Source organism: Notolepis coatsorum, assembly GCF_963971535.1.
Source record: "Notolepis coatsorum genome assembly, chromosome: 4".
In the NCBI taxonomy this organism is placed as follows: domain Eukaryota; kingdom Metazoa; phylum Chordata; class Actinopteri; order Aulopiformes; family Paralepididae; genus Notolepis; species Notolepis coatsorum.
Genome location: NC_140168.1, coordinates 49,476,015 through 49,486,421, shown reverse-complemented (window position 1 = coordinate 49,486,421; position 10,407 = coordinate 49,476,015).

Here is a 10,407-nt window from a genome sequence, read left to right as displayed (position 1 = left end):
GGTCATGCTTGACCAGAAAAGCGATAAACGCTAAAAAAGAAAAGAGTTAAAAAAAAAAAAAACAATATGTAAAGATATATAAGATGGTATATATATTATACAAACCCAGAGACAGTGGACAGACTTGTTTTTCTTGCCTGCAACTTAAAGTAATGGCTTTGCTTGTCCAAATGACAATACTGACCAAATTGAGATGTATTTTTCTCTTGCTTTATAATGTAAAATACAGTTTGAAACCGTCTGTACACAGTAGGCTATGTGTGCTAGCAGAGCTAGTCTCCAGTCACGAGTCACGGTGCACATGTGCGGTGGTTTGTCCACCAAAAAAGCGCCAAAAGATAGAAAAGAAACGAGCAGAGACAGAACTGTTCAACTCCCCTGGTGCCACAGCCAGCAGAGAAGCCTGTTTACTTTAGCTTTCAAACCAGCTGCAGCCTGAGAACTGGAGTGTGAGGGGCTGTAACACTAAAGATGGCGGCAACGACAAAGAATTGCTGCAAAATAAACATACATCTGTTGTTTAAAAAAAAAATATATATATATATTTTTTTTAAATACTTATAACAATATCGATAATTATGGATATTGCGTGATATGTTATCGATATCGTTATCACGATATCATTTTTGGCCATATCGCCCATGCCCAGCCCTACAAGTGGTTATAGTGTAACAGAGAATTTTCTGTTTCCCAAATAATAGATTCTTATCAAACTGGTGAACTACACACCTGTAGCCCCTAAAGCTGCTAAAATACACATTTTGTTGATTGATTGATTGATTGAAAAGTTTATTAACAGATTGCAGAATGGGTACAGTACAGTACATCTCAATACATACAATTGTTAAGGGGATGCAGACCAGAGAAAGACTTTCGTCTTGTTTCCACCAGGGTCCCCCATTTTCAATTCATCATAACATATATGACATACATGACATACAGATAGACAGTACTGCTACATCTATACATTTATGACATATCAGATTTGCAAATACAGTACTGTTTGTGATACAAAAGTGTCCAGAAAAGGAGTGTATATACATTTGGCGTAGAAACTGTACATTGGAGGAGGTTGGTGGGGTGGGGTTGGGTGGGTTGGGTGAGGGCTGTACATTGGAGGTGGGGGGGGGGGGGGGGGGGGTTGGGTAGGGGACACACACACATTTTACACTGTACATTGGAATGTTGACAAAGCCTTACTTGGTCATTTACTGTACAACTAGGTTAGGACATTTGTAGGGGCCAGTTTCGAATTGCAGTCTCACGTAGGTGTTTTTTGAGAGTGTTTTTGAAGGTGGGTAGTGATTCACATTCCTTTACAGCTTTAGGCAGGGCGTTCCACATTGATGTGGCATAATTGCGAAACGTGTTTAGTCCCTTGTTTGAGCCGAATCTGGGTTTTACATGATTTGTGGAGCTCCCTCTGGTGTTGTGATCGTGGTATTCACTGACCTTTGGGAAGTATTTTGACATGTACATGGGTACCTTGGTCGCGTAGTGTATCTTGTAGACCAGGCCCATTGCAAGTTGCTGTACTCTGTCGTCTACTCTAAGCCATCCTAGGTTGTCAAAGTGGGCAGGGGTGAGGTGGGTTCTAGGAGTCAGGTCAAGTAGTAGTCTGACTAGCTTGTTTTGAGATGTTTGTAATTTGTTTTTTAGTGCCTTTGAGGTGCTTTGGTACCATGAGGTGCAAGCATAGTCGTAGTACCCTTGAATGAGTGCTCCTGCTAGAGTCTTCAGGGTATTCTTGTTTACCAGAGAGGAGATCCGGTACAAGAATCGCGTTCGTTGGTTGACTTTTTTTATTACATTGGATGCCATTTTGTCACAGGAAAGATTAGCCTCTAGGATGGAACCCAGGTAGGTAATTTCATCTTTCCTTGTGACAATATTGTCACCCACTGTAACCGAGAAGCCGTCAGTCTTGCTGAGTTTGTTATTTGAACCGAAGAGAATGGACTCTGTTTTGCCCATGTGTAATGATAGTTTGTTGTCGGCGAGCCATATGCAGATTTTGCCTAGTTCCGAGCTGAGGGCTTTTTCAACCTGTAACTTGTTCTTGTCAGAGACCAGCAGGGCTGAGTCGTCCGCAAACAGGAACAAGTTGCAGTCACAAGCTGACGACATGTCATTTGCATAAATTAGGAATAGTAGCGGTCCTAGTATGCTTCCTTGTGGAACACCACAGCTCACTGTGAGGGGGGGGGATAGGGTACCGTTTACTTCCACCATCTGTTCCCTCCCCTCCAGGTAGGATTGTATCCAGCTCACTGATAAACTATCAAAACCAATTGCTTTTAGCTTGTCAATCAGAATGGTGTGATTGACAGTGTCGAAGGCCTTTTGTAGGTCCAGCATGACCATGCCGCAGTATTTGCCCGCGTCCACCTCTTGTTTGATGTGGTCGTTCAAGTAGAGAAGGCATGTGTCAGTGGAGTGGGATGTTCTGAAGCCAGATTGGAATTCGTAGATTAGATTTTTTTCCGCGAGGTATTTTTCGATCTGTTCGTATACTATTTTTTCCATGACTTTCGAGATGGATGTAAGGATAGAAACAGGGCGGTAGTTACCCGGGTCTAATTTGCTGCCCTTTTTGTGCAGGGGTGTTACTCTCGCAATTTTGAAGTCCTTGGGGACGTGTCCCTGTTTTATGGAGAGGTTTATTATGTGTGTGATGACTGGGGTGATGGCTGCTGCTGAGTCTCTGAGGAATTTGGAGGGGATGTTGTCATGGCCAGTGGCCTTGTTTGGTTGGAGGGCGCTCAGTTTTTTGAGTACCTCATCTGTAGTTACTATTTCCAGTTTGAAGTCGTCTTTGTGGACGCCTAGGTTCATGTAGTATGCTACTATGTGTTCTACCCCATACTGCCCTGAGTGGGAGGGTAGTTTGTTTACCAGTGTTGTGGCTATGTTTGTGAAGAAAGTGTTTAAGTAATTGGCTACATCCAGCTTGTCTGTGATGAGCGTGTTGTCCGTCTTTATGTTTATGTTTGAGAACCTGGTTTTGAGTTTTTTACTGCAGCCTAGTTGATTGTTGAGTAATTTCCAAAGTTCACGTGGTTTATTTTTGTTTTCCTCGGTTTTGTCATTGATGAAATTTTTTTTTGCAGTTTTGATCATGGAGTTTACGTCATTTCTTAGTCTGTTTCTTTCTAGTTTGAGTTCAGTCACGTGGTCTTGGAGTTCACTGCTCGTGCTTTTGGTAAGCTTTGACTGACTTTTACGAAACTCAGAGCATTTTTTGTCTCTGGCTTTCATAGCGGTCAGTATTTCAGTGTGCATCCATGGCTCAGCGCGATTTTTTACCCTGGTGGTTCTTAGGGGGCCATTTTGTTTAGTATTGATGAAAATTTGGTTTTGAAGCCAAGCCAAGTTTCTTCAACCAGTGTACCATTGAGTTCATCTGACCAGTCCTGACTCTCCAGTTCAAGGTTAAAGGCCTCGCTAGAGTAGGTTTTGAGGTCTCTAGATGTGACTGTTTTGTGACAGCCAGCCTTTAGTTTTAGCTTTTTGCGGGTACAGAATATCATGTAATGATCACTTAACCCGCATGCTATAACCCCTTTACTGGAGATCTTGGACTTGTCAGAGGTCAGTATGAGGTCAATGGTAGTCTGAGTTGATTCACATATCCTTGTGGGTTGGGTGATTAGTTGGCTGAGGCCGTGCAGATCACAAAACCTATTGAAGGATTTGAAGACGGGTGCATTTTTTTGTTGCATATCCGTGTTCCAATCCCCAATAAGAATTTTTTCCGCATCCTCAGCTCCAGCTAAGCACACATCCAGAGTATCATAAAAACCAGTCTGTTCTGGTGGTCTATAGATTGGGCTCTTCTTCTTCTTCTTCTTCTTCACCTTCTTCTTCTTCTTAGAATTAGTCTTCTTCTTCTTCTTCTTCTTATTTGAATTTCCGGCAGAGTAGACGCATCGTGGCGTATTACTGCACTCCGCAATTCTTTTTATGGGCTCTTCTTCTTCTCCTTCTTCTCCTTCTTCACCTTCTTTTTCTTCTTCTACTGGACCCCGTCATCAACTAAGTGCAGCTACTGCTGCTACTTCCTGTCTGAGCCCCCCTCCGCGGGACCCACCTTGCCCCCTGCTATCTTATCAATTGTTGAATATATAGAACACAAATGTTCTAGAATGTTTGATTATGACATCATACTGTGACATCACAAATGTTCTAGAATGTTCTATTATGACATCATACTGTGACATCACAAATGTTCTAGAATGTTTGTTTATGACATCATACTGTGACATCACAACGGAACATGTTTGAGAGACATTTGAATAATATAAATAATGTTTGGTAAGGCTGTCCCCGAAGCCCGTTTTTGGGATTCAAACTTAGTCAGGGTTCTTCGAACAGACGTTCGAACCTTCGTTTTTAATTAAAAAAGTAAAATAAAAGAAAATAAAAGTATAATTTTTATTTTTATTTTTTATATATATCCTCAAACTAAATCCTCAATTTGAATAAAGTGATTAAAACTTCGTCAGGGTTTTTCAAATGGACGTTCGAACCTTCGTTTTTAATGAAAAAAATTTAAATACTTTTTTTTTTTTAATAATTTTTCTTTTTATTTATTTATTTATTTTAACTAAATCCTCAATTTGAATAAAGTGATTCAAACTTCGTCAGGGTTTTTCAAACGGACGTTCGAACCTTCGTTTTTAATTAAAAAAGTAAAATAAAAGAAAATAAAAGTATAATTTTTATTTTTATTTTTTATATATATCCTCAAACTAAATCCTCAATTTGAATAAAGTGATTAAAACTTCGTCAGGGTTTTTCAAATGGACGTTCGAACCTTCGTTTTTAATGAAAAAAATTTAAATACTTTTTTTTTTTTAATAATTTTTCTTTTTATTTATTTATTTATTTTAACTAAATCCTCAATTTGAATAAAGTGATTCAAACTTCGTCAGGGTTTTTCAAACGGACGTTCGAACCTTCGTTTTTAATTAAAAATAAATAAATAAAAGAAATCTCATTTATTTTTATAAATTCTTTATTATTATTTTTTTTATATCCTCAAACCAAATCCTCAATTTGAATAAAGTGATTAATCTGATTAAATTAGTCTTTTTTCTTTTATTATTTTGTTAGTGATGTAATAAAAAATAACACTTGGAACAAAAATAACACTTGGAACAAAAACTGGAACTGTTTTGTTTCTAGAAGTAGAGCAGGTTGGAAACCCTAAGTATTACTCTCCCCAAAACCAAGACTTCTCCCCAAGCAGAAACAATTTATGAGTAACGCATACCTACTCCCATTATGGGCGGTAAGTGTGTACACAAAGTTAAAACACAGATATACACATTCTCTCCTCAAGTAGATACTGTTTTTTTTGGGTTATCAATGAATAAAATGTTTTACATGTATTAACTCTAGAATTGCCACAGTTATCTACAATAGCAACGATAAAGAAGTGCCAACCACATATTATTATAATAATTCATCCAGTTTTCTTAAGTGTTTTGGTTAATCAGAGTGTTTACCAATCGTATATTATCGTTTTTTTTTTGTTCCAAGTGTTATTTTTGTTCCAAGTGTTATTTTTTATTACATCACTAACAAAATAATAAAAGAAAAAAGACTAATTTAATCAGATTAATCACTTTATTCAAATTGAGGATTTGGTTTGAGGATATAAAAAAAATAATAATAAAGAATTTATAAAAATAAATGAGATTTCTTTTATTTATTTATTTTTAATTAAAAACGAAGGTTCGAACGTCCGTTTGAAAAACCCTGACGAAGTTTGAATCACTTTATTCAAATTGAGGATTTAGTTAAAATAAATAAATAAATAAAAAGAAAAATTATTAAAAAAAAAAAAGTATTTAAATTTTTTTCATTAAAAACGAAGGTTCGAACGTCCATTTGAAAAACCCTGACGAAGTTTTAATCACTTTATTCAAATTGAGGATTTAGTTTGAGGATATATATAAAAAATAAAAATAAAAATTATACTTTTATTTTCTTTTATTTTACTTTTTTAATTAAAAACGAAGGTTCGAACGTCCGTTTGAAAAACCCTGACGAAGTTTGAATCACTTTATTCAAATTGAGGATTTAGTTAAAATAAATAAATAAATAAAAAGAAAAATTATTAAAAAAAAAAAAGTATTTAAATTTTTTTCATTAAAAACGAAGGTTCGAACGTCCATTTGAAAAACCCTGACGAAGTTTTAATCACTTTATTCAAATTGAGGATTTAGTTTGAGGATATATATAAAAAATAAAAATAAAAATTATACTTTTATTTTCTTTTATTTTACTTTTTTAATTAAAAACGAAGGTTCGAACGTCTGTTCGAAGAACCCTGACTAAGTTTGAATCCCAAAAACGGGCTTCGGGGACAGCCTTACCAAACATTATTTATATTATTCAAATGTCTCTCAAACATGTTCCGTTGTGATGTCACAGTATGATGTCATAAACAAACATTCTAGAACATTTGTGATGTCACAGTATGATGTCATAATAGAACATTCTAGAACATTTGTGATGTCACAGTATGATGTCATAATCAAACATTCTAGAACATTTGTGTTCTATATATTCAACAATTGATAAGATAGCAGGGGGCAAGGTGGGTCCCGCGGAGGGGGGCTCAGACAGGAAGTAGCAGCAGTAGCTGCACTTAGTTGATGACGGGGTCCAGTAGAAGAAGAAAAAGAAGGTGAAGAAGGAGAAGAAGGAGAAGAAGAAGAGCCCATAAAAAGAATTGCGGAGTGCAGTAATACGCCACGATGCGTCTACTCTGCCGGAAATTCAAATAAGAAGAAGAAGAAGAAGACTAATTCTAAGAAGAAGAAGAAGGTGAAGAAGAAGAAGAAGAAGAGCCCATAAAAAGAATTGCGGAGGGCAGTAATACGCCACGATGCGTCTACACTGCCGGAAATTCAAATAAGAAGAAGAAGAAGAAGACTGCGGGAAAAGAAGAAGAAGAAGAAGAGCCCATCAAAAGAATTGCGGAGGGCAGTAATACTATAGATATCTATGAGTAATACGCCACGATGCGTCTACACTGCCGGAAATTCAAAAAAGAAGAAGAAGAGCTCTGATCACAGAGTCAGTGCTGACATTTCTGCACGAGTCAGAGTTGTATCAGAGGATATAGTGTTATTTTATTTATTATTATTATTATTATTATTATTATTATTATTATTATTATTATTATTATTATTATTATTATTATTATTATTATTATTATTATTATTATTATTATTATTATTATTATTATTATTATTATTATTATTATTATTATTATTATATATTTTTTAAGGCCTAAATTGTGGGCGTAGTATGGAACTGAGGAGGGCAGTAATACGCCATGTTGTGTCTACACTGCCGGAAATTCTAGAAGAAGAAGAAGAAGAAGAAGAAGAAGAAGAAGAAGAAGAAGAAGAAGAAGAAGAAGAAGAAGAAGAAGAAGAAGAAGAAGAGCTCATTGTGCATCTTGAAACAGTACTGAACAGATAGACTAAACAACATAGATTGAAGCCTGCATTTCTCAACCAAGGTGCCTTGCCTACCATTTTGCTGTGGAAAGGTGAGTGTCCACAATGGCTATAGCTGTTCTACTTGAATACTGAATGTTAATATTGAATCAGACAATATTGAATACTTGAATGTTAATTCAGGTTGACAGTTGACATCATTTGACAGTTGACGGGGCTGGAAAGTTGATTTAATAAAAGAAAAAATACTAATTTAATCAGATTCATCACTTTATTCAAATTGAGGATTTAGTTTGAGGATATAAAAAATAAAAAAGTATTTATAAAAAAAAATGAATACTTTTTTTATAATTTTTTTTTAATTAAAAACGAAGGTTCGAACGTCTGTTCGAAGAACCCTGACGAAGTTTGAATCCCAAAAACAGGCTTCGGGGACAGTCTTACCAAACATTATTTATATTATTCAAATGTCTCTCAAACATGTTCCGTTGTGATGTCACAGTATGATGTCATAAACAAACATTCTAGAACATTTGTGGTCACAGTATGATGTCATAATAGAACATTCTATAGCGGTCAGGTGGCGTAGCGGCGATTGTGCTCGTCACCAATGCAAGAGGCTGCGGTCTCGACTCCCGGAGTCAGCATTGCCTTGGCTTGGGCTGATCGCTATACTAACTCGTTTGGCTGGGTTAGGGGGAGGGAAGCCGTGGGTGGGAAACTGGCGTTGTGGACAGTGACGCCTACAGGTCAGGTCTGGGTGCTTGCTCAGCGGAGGCAGGACTTGAGGAAGGCAGCGTGACCTCCCACTCGTTACACTTCACCAATGAGAGCCCTCGCTGCCAGGTGAGAAGAGAGCCACTGGCTGTTGCCGCACGTGTCGGAGGAAGCGTGCAGATACTTCAGGGTTCCCTTGTACCGACCAGTAGGAGAACATGCGCACAACAACCAGGTAGGGGAGGGGGGGGGGAATTGGCACAACGACTAAATTGGGACGGGGAGAAAACAGAGAAAAATCGTAGAAAGAGAGATACAAAAAATAATAATAATAATAATAGAACATTCTAGAACATTTGTGATGTCACAGTATGATGTCATAATCAAACATCCTTGAACATTTGTGATGTCACAATATGATGTCATAATCAAACATTCTAGAACATTTGTGTTCTATATATATTCAACAATTTAGTGGGTGGGGAGCGGATAGAGAGACCACGTGCATGATATACCAGGCGATGATCAGGTCAACAATTGATTATGGTTGTTATGTGTACGGCTCTGCGGCCAAGTCTAATTTGCGAATGCTGGATGTGCTTCAGTGCAAGGCTCTGAGAATCTGCTGTGGAGCTTTTAAGACCACCCCTGCTTCAGCACTATTGGTGGAAATGGGGGAGTTGCCCTTAAACCTGAGGAGAGTAAAGTTAGGGCTACAGTACTGGGCAAAATTGAGTGGGACAAGTCTGTCCTTCCCAGCTAGGTGTTTACTTTCAGGAGATGGGGATAAGTATAAACCTTTTTTGGCCAGTATTGATCAGTGGGCCAGGAAGTTGAGATTGCATCAGGGGGGAGTGGCGGAGCACACTCGGTGGCTATCAGTGCCATTTTGGCTAGTGCCTGATCGAGTCATTGAACTTAGGTTCTTGAAGGAGGAGGATAAGGGCGAGATTGTGGAGGAAATAGAGAGGTTCCTTCTGGAATCAGGGGCTCTGGAGGTGTACACTGATGGCTCTGTGGATCCTGAAAGTGGGAGGGCAGGATTTGGGTGGTGGGTGCCTCGGTTAGGGATCGGTAAGGGACAAAGAATATCCGATGGCAGCTCAGTATTTGTGACAGAGTTGCTTGCCATCCTCTGGGCATTGTGGTGGGTGGAGGAAGTGGGACCAAGCCAGGTGATTATATGCTCTGACTCGGCTGCTGCACTGATGGCTCTGAGTGCAGGTGGGTCTAAAGCTCGCCCTGATCTCATTCAGGAAATAATGTTGGTTTTATATAGGATTGCGAAGGCAGGCTGGTCAGTGGAGTTTTGTTGGGTCCCGGGGCACGCTGGGATTGCGGGGAATGAGATGGCTGACTCCCTTGCCAAACAGAGCCTGGGAAGGGAGGAAGAGATAGGTATTTCAATGGGAAGAGTAGAACTCAGAGATAAGATAAAGAAAGGAGTTGAGGCTGAGTGGCAGGATGAGTGGGAAAGGGGGACCAAGGGAAGGCACTATTTCTCTCTGCAGCCTCGGGTCAAGATCAAGGTGGAGGGATATGGGTCAAGGAGTGATAGGGTGAAGATGTGTAGACTGAGGCTGGGACACTGTGGGTTGAACAGTAGCTTGTGCATTGTGGGCAAACATCCAGATGGGGTGTGTGAATGTGGAGAGACTGAAACTGTCGGGCATGTCTTCCTAAAATGTGAAAGGTATAGGAAAGAGAGGGAAATCTTTTATAAAAGTCTGGTAGAGCTGGGAGTCTCTTCCTTCTCTCTTAAATCATTCTTTGGCATGGATAATGAGAACCACCAGTTGATCACAGAGGCAGTGCTGACATTTCTGCATGCTTCAGAGTTGTACCAGAGGATATAGCGTTAGTGTATGTATTAGTATTGGACAGGCAAGAGGAGCAGAGAAGAAGGAGAAAGTGTGAGTTGAAGAGGCCTAAAGATGGAACACCACTAGTGTAGTATAAGAAATGAGGAGGGAAGAAATACGCCAAGAAAGAAGAAGAAGAAGAAGAAGAAGAAGAAGAGATCATCAAAAGAAGTGCGGAGGGCAGTAATACGCCACGATGCGTCTACTCTGCCGGAAATTCAAAAGAAGAAGAAGAAGAAGAGAGTAGCCAGGGCAAGGGTAAGGGGTCGGGTGGTGATGTGGAGAGTAGGGGGGAGGAGAGTGGGGAAGAAGGGGGGAAGAGGAAGAAAGCGAGGGACGATAGCTCAAGT